Genomic DNA, 13,453 nt, shown 5'->3' on the forward strand with positions numbered 1-13,453 from the left:
CGCAGTTCTAGGATGTATTAAGAAAATAATAGAGTCTAGATCACATGAAGTAATTATCCCCCTCTACCCTTCCTTGTTTAGGCCTCATCTAGAATACTCCAGTCTGAGCACCACATTTTAAAAAAGACATTGAAAAACTGGAGCAAGTTCAGAAAAGAGCTACCAGGATGGTGAGTGGACTGCAAAGTATGTCCTACAAGGAACGGAAAAAGGATCTGGGAATGTTTAGCTTGCAAAAAATAAGGCTAGGAGGAGACTTAAAGAGGTTGTCCAATACTTGGACAACTTCTTGTCATACCCATCACTTGGCCCCCATAAAATAATAAAGCTTATATTCACCTACTGTGCTGGTGCTGTTTCCACTGTTTTGACACATAACGCCGGCGACAAATCAGCACTGTTCCTGTCTTTGGACAAATCAAATATGAAGAGGAAGTGTGGGATCAGCTGCATCTTACATATTTATGTGTAATAACAGAAACCAGGCAGACAGGGGAATCAGACAGGGATTGAAAAAAACACAATCATGCAATAATACTTACAAACAAACAAGTGGAATACAGGAAAGGAGAAGACGAGGGAAACCAAATGGGAATAAGGATAAGGAGACACACACAAACCAATGTCAAGCAGATCTCTCCTGATACAATGCCAAATGCATACTCCAAACTCAGCACACTCCTCCAACTCCAAACCAGGAAGCTGTAAGCCATCACTGGCAACTCCCAATTGTGAGAGGTGAGCATATACACTAGTGCAGAGTGGCAAGCACAGAACAGCTGAGACAACACAGGATTTAGAGCTCCAGGAGATAAAGAGAACTGATTAACCTTTGCAACAACAGAGCAAGGAAAACCTGCACTGGTAATAGGAAGGTGAAGCAGTTCTAATCAGGGCAGGTGTTCGAGTAACCAGATCTTCCAGTTCCTCTCTGTTGTGGTATCCCCGTGACACTGGAAATCCCTAATGGGACTAATCATTCCTATAATAAGTGAAACTACTCAAATAACCATGACATCAAGTGTTGCATTTAATCTCAGATACATTACCCACATAGGTAGGCATGCAAATAATATTAGAAGAAAAGATGTAACTTGTTAACCTTATCACTAGAGATGAGCGAATATTTCAATATTCGATTTGGTTTAATCACTGTTTGGATACCAAGGAATGAAAATGATAGGCTCCAAAAGTTATGGTACTGAATCAAAATTCATTTTTTTACAAAACAATATTATTAAAATACATGTAAAATGAGAGGTGTGCATCATAATGAAGGAGGGACAAAAACACCCATGGGGTATCCCTAAAAAAAAAGGACCCCAATTTGCGAGACCTGTTAACTCATAGTTCATATGATCCCAGGCAGAAGGAAATGGTTAAAAGAAATACTGAGAGCAAAAGGCTTTTTCCCATGTGGGATTTGTAAGGGGTGCCCTAACATGAAAAAAAGTCAGCGATTTAACAACTATGACAGTACAAGAAGTTTTGAAATTAGAGTCCATATCACATGTTCTACTAAAAAGGTCATTTATTATGCAGAGTGCCTGTGCAAAAAAATCTATATTGGCATGACAAGTAGGGAGCTCAAAGTTAGAGTTCGGCAGCATTGTCTTGATATTGATAAAGCAAAAAATATAAATGATATTACTTCTTTAAAAACCCTCCCAAGGCACTTCAAGAAATTCCATCAAAGCAATTCAAGACTACTCCAGGTGAAGGGCATTGATTCCATTGATTTGGGTCCTAGAGGAGGGGACATCAGTAAAAGACTTGCTTAAAAAAGAATGTCAGTGGATTTATAGGCTGGGTACATTGGCTCCTCAAGGGCTCAATGAGAGTTTCGGGACTCCATTGGTGGTCAGTTGGGTAGGAGTGATTGTTGGTTTTATTTTATCTTGTTTGCATTGTCTTTTACTAACAATTTTTTTATATATGCAGTTTTTATAGTTATTACCACAATTATGATTTGAACATACCATCTTTTGAGACGGATGAATTGAAAACAAGTGCATTTTTTGAAGACAAGAAGATGTCATCAATTAGCAAGAAATAGAAAATAACTGTTTTTGCCGGTTTAGTTATACAGTAAATAGTGACTTTTTTTAGTGTCAGGAGTCTAGTCACATATTTATGTCTCTGATATATATTTAATAACATATTATCTTTTTATATATTTCAAATAGCACTATATGCTTTCACTTCACGTTGTAGCACCTCATTGCTTATATACAGTGGGGCAAAAAAGTATTTAGTCAGTCAGCAATAGTGCAAGTTCCACCACTTAAAAAGATGAGAGGCATCTGTAATTTACATCATAGGTAGACCTCAACTATGGGAGACAAACTGAGAAAAAAAAATCCAGAAAATCACATTGTCTGTTTTTTTTTCATTTTATTTGCATATTATGGTGGAAAATAAGTATTTGGTCAGAAACAAAATTTCATCTCAATACTTTGTGATATATCCTTTGTTGGCAATGACAGAGGTCAAACGTTTTCTGTAAGTCTTCACAAGGTTGCCACACACTGTTGTTGGTATGTTGGCCCATTCCTCCATGCAGATCTCCTCTAGAGCAGTGATGTTTTTGGCTTTTCGCTTGGCAACACGGACTTTCAACTCCCTCCAAAGGTTTTCTATATGGTTGAGATCTGGAGACTGGCTAGGCCACTCCAGGACCTTGAAATGCTTCTTACGAAGCCACTCCTTCGTTGCCCTGGCGGTGTGCTTTGGATCATTGTCATGTTGAAAGACCCAGCCACGTTTCATATTCAATGCCCTTGCTGATGGAAGGAGGTTTGCACTCAAAATCTCACGATACATGGCCCCATTCATTCTTTCATGTACCCGGATCAGTCGTCCTGGCCCCTTTGCAGAGAAACAGCCCCAAAGCATGATGTTTCCACCACCATGCTTTACAGTAGGTATGGTGTTTGATGGATGCAACTCAGTATTCTTTTTCCTCCAAACACGACAAGTTGTGTTTCTACCAAACAGTTCCAGTTTGGTTTCATCCGACCATAGGACATTCTCCCAAAACGCCTCTGGATCATCCAAATGCTCTCTAGCAAACTTCAGACGGGCCCGGACATGTACAGGCTTAAGCAGTGGGACACGTCTGGCACTGCAGGATCTGAGTCCATGGTGGCGTAGTGTGTTACTTATGGTAGGCCTTGTTACATTGGTCCCAGCTCTCTGCAGTTCATTCACTAGGTCCCCCCGCGTGGTTCTGGGATTTTTGCTCACCGTTCTTGTGATCATTCTGACCCCACGGCGTGGGATTTTGCGTGGAGCACCAGATCGAGGGAGATTATCAGTGGTCTTGTATGTCTTCCATTTTCTAATTATTGCTCCCACAGTTGATTTCTTCACTCCAAGCTGGTTGGCTATTGCAGATTCAGTCTTCCCAGCCTGGTGCAGGGCTACAATTTTGTTTCTGGTGTCCTTTGACAGCTCTTTGGTCTTCACCATAGTGGAGTTTGGAGTCAGACTGTTTGAGGGTGTGCACAGGTGTCTTTTTATACTGATAACAAGTTTAAACAGGTGCCATTACTAGAGGTAATGAGTGGAGGAAAGAGGAGACTCTTAAAGAAGAAGTTACAGGTCTGTGAGAGCCAGAAATCTTGATTGCTTGTTTCTGACCAAATACTTATTTTCCACCATAATATGCAAATAAAATGAAAAAACAACAGACAATGTGATTTTCTGGATTTTTTTTTCTCAGTTTGTCTCCCATAGTTGAGGTCTACCTATGATGTAAATTACAGACGCCTCTCATCTTTTTAAGTGGTGGAACTTGCACTATTGCTGACTGACTAAATACTTTTTTGCCCCACTGTATGTGCTTTTGTAATTTTTAATTTCTAGCTATATATATATGTATATGTTCATTTTTTAAGATATGTAGGTTGAATATGTCACTAACTCACATTCATATAATATTTATACTTGGATATTTTTTGTAATACTATTGTGTAACATTTTAAATATCTTTGATATCACTAGGTATATACTGTACATGTGTAATGTAATTTAGTAATTTTATCTTATTTCACACTATCCACGTTTTTTGTCACTTTTAAATGCTGCTAATCCATTTTTAGCACTGTGGGGAGTGCGCATACACAGTTCATGACCTGCTGAAGAAGTATGGGACGCTATCAAGTGTTTCCCTAGGCTGCTTACGTCATCTGATTGATTATGTGGCAGCGGGGGACACGAGAACACCTGGATACTTCCCTCTTTGATTCATTAGTGGGCCATAAGAACTAGCGCATGCGCCATAGCAGCCAACAGTGTTTACAGCCTTCTCTGTAGTCACGTCACCCTCGGTGAGGACAGAGCATGCGTTGCATCTAGCGTCAGGCTGTCAGCCGCTTATAGCGGCCGGGGAATTGGAGCATGTGCCATGGCACAGATATTTCATCCAATTAGAATGTGGATGCTTACTACTGGCACACCCCCTGCCTGACCACGCCTCCCGAAGAAGCGGTAGCGAAGCGCGCGTCGGGGCAGAGGCACACCCGGGGGACTCCACGCCAACTAACTGGTATGATCACTTTATTGTTTCTTTCATAATTATGCATTGTGCTAAACGTTCAGCTTGCGGTTCATGTGTGTATGACAGGTTACACGCCAGGGGGTTTCTGCCTTCTTGGAAGGATATGCTTTGAGCAGCCTCATTTACATGTTAGCAGCTCTGGCTTGTGAACATCAGACACACATTTATTACTATTTCTTGTGACCCTAAAGCGGACACTCATTTAGCCACACCAATGAGCTTTTGTTCATTTGTTATGCATCTCTTTGCACAAATGTGTGTGCTGAATAAGCTTTTGTTACGTTTAGTAACTTTTGTATTTGCGTTATTTTGCACAGTGTAATATGTAATACTAGGCCAGGTGACACATTGTTTTTTGGAATTTTTTAGGGATACCCCGTGGATGTTTTTGTCCCTCCTTCATTAAGATGCACACCTCTCATTTTACATGTATTTTAATAATACTGTTTAATAAAAAATGAATTTTTATTCAGTACTATAATTTTTGGAGCCTATCATTTTCATTCCTTGGTATCCAAACAGTGATTAATGTGTTAGCATTATTGGTACACACCAGACTTTTCTTGGTGTTATTTACGATTGGGCAAATTGTGTCAATAAAATGTTCGATTTGGATTATGTTCACTGAATTTGCAATATTCGCTGATTAATTCATTGAATATTTGCCGAGCATTACCGAACACCGTTCACGTCAATGGGTGGCAAAAACAAACGCATGCAAAACACCTTAAAAAGGCCCCAAATGCTGCCAAAACATATCAAATGAGGGACAGACACCAGGAAAGTGGCCTCAATTCACCCTCAGTACAAATTGCAGCATGGAACTGCAGCAGTCAGCCAGGCATGATGTATCAGGGTCTGGGACGGGATTAAAAGCTTTTCAATGAACAGCACAGTAAAACGAGGTGGGTGAGGGATTGGGTTTTTGCATCTCTTACCATGACTGTGGCTTTGGTTCAGAAAGTGTTCTGACACTTGACAAAGGTGTCTAACTGGGATACCTTTGCTTGGCCTTTCTGATCTCCTGACTGGAGGTTGACTTGGTTCTTCTGTGTCTTCCTTGGTGGCTTCAGACCTTATACACACGTCAGTGTTTTCCTTTTCGTTGCCTGGGTTTGATGATTAAGATTCTTGTTTTTTGCTTCTTAGGTTGAATAACTGGTGTAGCTTCTTGGAATTTGAGCGATACAGAGTTTTCATCAATCACTACATCTCTGCTGATTGTTACTGTGTTGGTCTCCGGGTCCAGCATTCTGTATCCCTTTTGAGACTCGCTATAGCCCACCAGGACTCTTTGCTTTGCGTGTGATTCCCACTTGGAACGTTTTCTTTGGGAACATACACAAATGTTTTGCTTCCAAATATCCTGAGGTGCTTCAGGTTAGGCTTTTCGCAGTTCCAAAGCTCATATGGAGTTTTATTTGTGGCGTTACCTGGCACTCTGTTTTGAAGATAGCAAGCTGTCATGACGGCCTCTCCCCAATACGTTGTGGGTAGATTCGCATCAAACAACATACTTCTTCCACTTTCACAGAGAGTATGGTTCTTTCTCTTTGCAATGCCATTTTGTTCTGGGTTGTATGGAATGGTAGTCTGGAACACGATTTCATCCTTTTACAAAATGGTTTGCACCTTACCACTTGTATATTCGGTTCCATTATCTGCACGCAGGGCTTTTGACACTCTTCCAAATTTGTTAAACACTACAGCAAGAAATTCTTCAAGTTTCTGTGGAACTTCATCCTTACTTACTTACTGTGAAGCAGGTAGGTGACTGTATATCTGGAGTAGTCATCAAAAATGTGAGAAAATATCTCTTCTTGCTAGGAGTTTGAACACTCATTGGACATCATACATCTGTATGTATCAGATCCAGTGATTGTGCAGATCTAGTGTTGTTTATTGTAGGAAAGGATTTTCTGGACATTTTCCTTTCCAGACAGCTAGTGAACTTCATCATTTGACTACACTAGTTGTAGTCCATGAGCCAAGAGCCAATTTTGACGATATCGGTACCACCCGGAGTGACTAATTCTCTTTGGTGTTTTTAGGTAGATGCATGTCTGTAGTTTATGTTTCGATATGATAGCCCTTGCACATCAGTAGCTTAACCCCTTCAGGCCTATTTGTACCCAAATGCCTAGGCCATTTTTTGTAAATCTGCGGTAATAACTTTGGGGCGCTATCACCTACCCACGCCATTCTGAGAATGTTTTCTCGTGACATATTGTACTTCATGGTAGTGCTAATTGTGAGTCAATAGATTTTACCTTTCTGCATAAAAAATTACAAAATACACGAAAATTTGGGAAAAATTCGCTATTTTTGAACTTTGAAATTCTCTACTTTTTACAAAAATGCTGATACCCCCCATAACAGTTATTAGTTTACATTCTCCACATGTCTACTTCACATTGGCATCATTTTGGAAATGAAATTTTATATTTTTCGGATGTGATAAGGCTCATAGTTTTATACGCAATTTTTAAAGTTTATGACTAAATTTCCAAAACCCATTTTTCCAAGGACCAAGTCAGTTCGGACGTCACTTTATGGGTCTTGTATAACAGAACCCACCCATACATTACCCCATTTTGCAAACTACACCCCTCAAGGTGTCCAAAACGGATTTTCAAAACATTGTTAACCCCTTAGGTGTTGCACAGGAATTCAAGCAAAATGACAGTGAAATATCAAAATTTCAATTTTTTGGCAGATGTTCCATTGTAATCCAATTTTACCTGCAACCCAGCAAGGGTTAACAGCAAACCCAAACCCAAAATTGGTTACCCCAATTCCGCAGTTTATAGAAACACCCCACATGTACACGTAAACTAAATTATGGGCGCGCAAGAGGGCTCAGCAAAGAAGGAGAGCTAGGCGGTTTTTGGGATAATAGATTACACTGGAAGAAATCCAGTGGGCCATGTCGTATTGGAGAGACCCTGAGGTACCCCCAGAGTGGAAACCCCCAAAAGGTTACCGCATTTTGGAAACTACACCCCCTAAGGAATGTTTTAGTGGGTATAGTAAACACTTTGACCCAACAAGCGCTCCATTGGAGTTTCATGCACTTGGTTGAGGAAATTGAAAAGTACGTTTTTTACCGAAAAATGTCGCTTTAGGCCCATATTTTTCATTTTGAAAAGGGGGACCAGGAAAAAGTACACCCCACTTTTTATTCCCCATTGTCTCCCGAACACGGCAATACCACAAGTGTTGCCTAAAACCACAGTATTGGTGAATCACTCCGCTTTCTCTCCGATGAGAAAGGTAAGGTTCTAGTCTATCCATATAGCCTATCAATGGACGACCTTGCCCGGCAAGCACACAGCATGACAAAAGATGTGCAAGAAGCAAGAGCCGCTAACTCTGGAGATGTCGTAACCAAAGCAGCAATGCAGCTGAGGAATGAGATCAAGAAGCAAGATGTGAGTCAGCCATGGCCTCCCGATACAGATCAGAATGTCGTTCCTGCTTTAGTCACTCAATTCCTGCAAACCCTGCTTACAGGAGATTGTGAGTGCCAAACTCCCTCTGAAAGAGCTCAACGTCTTGCCACATCCTTCGGCAGTGACTTGGTTTTTGCTGTTACCAATGGAAAGACAAAGCCACCCAAGCACGTACTGCTGTCCTTTGCAATTAAGTGTTTGACCGGCAATACAGAATTGGTTCGAACTCTGAATCGTCTTGGCCACTGTGTGTCATATTCAACGGCTGAGGAGATCGATACAGCCCTTTGTATCCAGAAGTTGGAATGTTCAACGGATGACATCCCAATGCCAGCAAATATCTACCCTGGTGTGTTCACAACCTTGGCCTGGGATAACATTGACAGACTTGAGGAGACACTAAGTGGAGCAGGTACATCTCATAGAGTCAATGGCATCGCTGTTCAGTCCAATGTTGCATGCTCTGTGACAAAAGTCCTGCCAGATGTAACCAAGTCAAAGAAAAGAAGCATAATTCCGACAGAATTAATGCTACCAATATACAATGTTGGGCGGCGGGGAGGGCCACCCAGGATTGAGACTGCGAATGTTAACACTACCGAGGAGGTCCAGGATTCAAAAACCAAGAACCATATCTGGCTTCTGGCTAGAATGTCAGACCATGAGGATCAGACCATTAGCAGTTGGACTGGGTTCAACATCCAAGTCCGCAGCGACATTGTAGTGGCCCAGGACACTGTAAGCTACCTGCCCACTATCAATGCTCCTGCAACAGCCATGTCCACTGTGAATGAAGTCTTGGAGCAAACACATGCCATCATGCAGACCCTGAAGCTTAACAGAATTGTGTGCGTGTTTGATCAAGCACTCTATGCCAAAGCTGCCGAGGTTATCTGGAAACAGGAGAAGTTCAAGAACATTATAATTAGAATGGGTGTCTTCCACACAATCTGTAATCTCCTCTCCATCATAGGTAAGAGATTTCAGGATGCAGGCCTTAGAGATCTGTGTGTTGAATCCGGTGTCATCGCTGAAGGATCAGTGTCTGGAGTGATGGACGGCCGGAGGTACAACAGAGCAGTGAGACTACACAAGCTGGTCTATGAAGCACTTATGAGTCTTGCATGGAAAAACTTCCTTCCATGGCTAGAAGAAAACCATGCAAGGGACCTTCACCATCTGGATGAAACACTGAAGAACATCACAAACTTTCGCATCAGTGTGTCGCAGGGATCCTTCGAAAAGTTCTTGGATAATGAATCTTGCACACTTACCCTGAAGCTCTTTCAAGTTTATCTTGAGACCTTCAGAAATGAACAACTGGCCATGCTGGCCCTGGTTCAAGCTTCAAGAGAAGGCAACTGGATGCTTCACCTAGGAGCAATCCGACAGATGATACCGTGGTGTTTTGCCTATGACAAGGTCAACTATGCCCGATACCTAACCTATTACTATGCTACGATGTCTCGGCTGCCCCTAGACCACCCAGAGGTCCATGAATACTTCATGAAAGGTGGCTTTTCGGTCCAGATCGGTAGCAAGAATCCTTTTGGACGGATTCCTGTGGACCAGACCATCGAAGAAACAATCAACAAAGACACCCAGACACCAGGGGGCACAAAAGGCTTCAGCCTCAAAGTTGGAGCTGTCGCCAGATTCTACCTGACATCGGAGTACCGCAGCATGTACTTGAGGCAGCTGAGGGCCCTAGTAGGCCAACAATATACTGACTTCAGTCATTCAGACCAACAGGTGTCCAGGATTAGAAGAGATGAAGCCGATGTCCGATCTTTTGTTGAACTGCTGGAGACTGGTTGGTTGAACCCCTTCAACAAAGAGCATAATGGTGAACTTATCAGTTTATCAACAGCGACTGCAGCACCACCAGATGTAGCCAAAGACCTTCTAGGGGCATACAGTATAGGAGAGGATGCATATCACACATTCAAGGATGAGCGTTTGGGTACCGATACGCCAACTACACTGTTTCATGACAAGATGACGAAGAACAATCTTAAAACGTTCTCTAACATCAGAATGAAGACACACAGACAAGGCCTTGGCAAGGAGGTAATTTTGAAGGCTGACAGGAACCTATTTGGCCAGATGATACTTGTAGCTGAGAACAGAAAGCTACAAATGAGTGATGTCTTGACTCATCCCCTGGGGCCATTGCCATGGGCACTTGCCAACGGTGATGGGTCTATCCGCAAGACTAACAAGGCTGCCCTAGCAAGGGAGTTGGAGAGGAATGCTCCTCCTGCAGAGGTGATCCCTGAGCCCTCTGCAACCATCATTGATGGGATGAGCCTGGTTCAGAAACTGAAGGGAAACGATGCAACATTTGCCCAGCTAGCAGGCACAGCAATGAGTCGCGCTATCCATGAGGGTGCTAAGAGCAAGCGCATTGATATTGTCTTTGACATCTACAACGAGACAGCCATCAAAGATACAGAAAGAGTCAACAGATATGAAGGCACAGGGATCCATTTCAAGAACATTCAACATGGGCACAACATCCAGCAGTGGAGAAAGCTACTAAGTAATTCCTCCAACAAGGCAAGTCTCATAAAGTTTCTGGTAGAAGAATGGAAGGCGAAACACCACATGGAGAAGCTTGAGGAGAAGGAGATGTATGTCACATGTGAGCAGCTCTGCTTTAAGATCACCAAAGAACAGTGGGAAGAGGCTGCTGACCTTAAGTCAAGTCAAGAAGAAGCAGACACACGCCTCCTTCTCCATGCTCTTCATGCAGCAGAATCTGGTTACAAGTCTGTCATCATCACTTCAGAGGATACTGATGTCATGGTCCTGTGTCTGGGCATGTGCCACAAAATCCCATCCCACCTGTTCCAGAAATGCGGTACACAGAACCGGACAAGATTCCTGGATATCACCACTCTGAGCAGAACATTGGGAGGCAGCGTGTGTGATTCATTGATTGGTATGCATGCATTTACAGGCTGTGACACAGTCAGTGCATTCGCTGGCCATGGGAAGATGACGACACTCAAGCAGTTGAAGATGAACAAGACATACCAGGATGCCTTTCAGGAAGTTGGTCGTTCATGGGAAGTGTCTCCCGAACTCTTTGAGAAGTTACAGGAAATCACCTGCCACATGTACCTGCCAACTATCCAAACAACTGAGGTAAACAGGCTCCGGTATCAGCTGTTCTGTGCCAGACGTGGAGTGGTAGAGTCAAGTCAACTCCCTCCTTGCCAAGACTGCCTTTTCATGCATGCACTGCGTGCAACCTACCAGGCTGCGATCTGAAGGAGAAGTCTGCAGAGCCAGCCATTTGTTGCAAACCCAACAGACTGCGGTTGGATGATAGATAATGACGGAAAGCTTGTTGTCAAGTGGATGCGAGGGGCACCAGCACCAGAAGCTATTATCCAGCTACTGTCCTGCAAGTGTGTGCGGTCATGCGAACTTCCCCAGTGTACTTGCCTCAGCAATGGCCTGAAGTGCACGGACATGTGCAGGTTACAGACATGCCAGAACAAAGGTATTGAAGACGAGCCAGTAGAACAACAGTCAGATTCAGAGTCTGATGTTGAAGATATTATGGAGTAACGTTATATAATTATACATACACACACAATATATATATATATATATATATATATATATATATACACACTCACACCTACACACACACATTAGTATGGACAAGCCCATGACATGTTCAGTGTGTATTTACATAACTTGGATTAAATTTTTTTACAAATACTACATGCATTGTATTGACATTTTGGCATTTCCCCTAAATCGACCTTTAATCATTATTTTTTGGAAATATAGGTAGGATCTATTCAAAAGGTGAAAAATACCATTAACCCCTTCGCGCCGGCCGCCGTAGCGGTACGGCGAATCGTACCCGGATCATATGCCGGGCGATCGCCGTGGGTCGGGAGCCGGTTCCCGGTGAAAAGTGGTTACTGTACCTCCTAAAACATTCCTTAGGGGGTGTAGTTTCAAAAATGGGGTCACTTTTTTGGGGTTTCCACTGTGCGGGACCTCAGGGTGTCTCCAAATGTGACATGGCCCCATAGATTTCTTACACTGAATTTTGCCGCAGCTTCGCTTACAAAGCCTGCCGTGCGCCAATACTGTGGTTTTAGACAACACTTGTGGTATTGCCGTGTTCGGGAGACAATGGGGAATAAAAAGTGGGGTGTACTTTTTCCTGGTCCCCCTTTTCAAAATGAAAAATGTGGGCCTAAAGTGACATTTTTCGGTAAAAAACGTACTTTTCACTTTCCTCAACCAAGTGCATGAAACTCCAATGGAGCGCTTGTTGGGTCAAAGTGGTTACTATACCCACTAAAACATTCCTTAGGGGGTGTAGTTTCAAAAATGCGGTCACCTTTTGGGGGTTTCCACTCTGGGGGTACCTCAGGGTCTCTCCAATACTACATGGCCCACTGGATTTCTTCCAGTGTAATCTATTATCCCAAAAACCGCCTAGCTCTCCTTCTGTGCTGAGCCCTCTTGTGCGCCCATAATTTAGTTTACGTGTACATGTGGGGTGTTTCTATAAACTGCGGAATTGGGGTAACCAATTTTTGGGTTTGGGTTTGCTGTTAACCCTTGCTGGGTTGCAGGTAAATTGGATTACAATGGAATATCTGCCAAAAAATTGAAATTTTGATATTTCACTGTCATTTTGCTTGAATTCCTGTGCAACACCTAAGGGGTTAACAAAGTTTTGAATATCCGTTTTGGACACTTTGAGGGGTGTAGTTTGCAAAATGGGGTAATGTATTGGTTGGTTCTGTTATACAAGACCCATAAAGTGACGTCCGAACTGACTTGGTCCTTGGAAAAATGGGTTTTGGAAATTTAGTCGTAAACTTTAAAAATTGCGTATAAAACTATGAGCATTATCACATCCGAAAAATATAAAATTTCATTTCCAAAATGATGCCAATGTGAAGTAGACATGTGGAGAATGTAAACTACTAACTGTTATGGGGGGTATCAGCATTTTTGTAAAAAGTAGAGAATTTCAAAGTTCAAAAATAGCGAATTTTTCCCAAATTTTCGTGTATTTTGTAATTTTTTATGCAGAAAGGTAAAATCGATTGACTCACAATTAGCACTACCATGAAGTACAATATGTCACGAGAAAAGAATCTCAGAATTATCAAAGTTATTACCGTATGAAGTGACAGGTCAGATTTACAAAAAATGGCCTAGGCATTTTGGGTACAAATAGGCCTGAAGGGGTTAAGCTACTGATGTGCAAGGGCTATCATATCAAAACATAAACTACAGACATGCATCTACCTAAAAACACCAAAGAGAATTAGTCACTCCGGGTGGTACCGATATCTGGCCCGATACCATTTGCAAGCTGAGCTAGCTTCCTTACTGCTTCTGGGTCTCTGTGCCCAAGATGTCTGTGCTATACATGGATGCAGTTCCTATGTAG

The sequence above is a fragment of the Dendrobates tinctorius genome, unplaced genomic scaffold (assembly GCF_039654945.1).
Source record: "Dendrobates tinctorius isolate UK_male_01 unplaced genomic scaffold, ASM3965494v1 ptg000083l, whole genome shotgun sequence".
Lineage (NCBI taxonomy): Eukaryota > Metazoa > Chordata > Amphibia > Anura > Dendrobatidae > Dendrobates > Dendrobates tinctorius.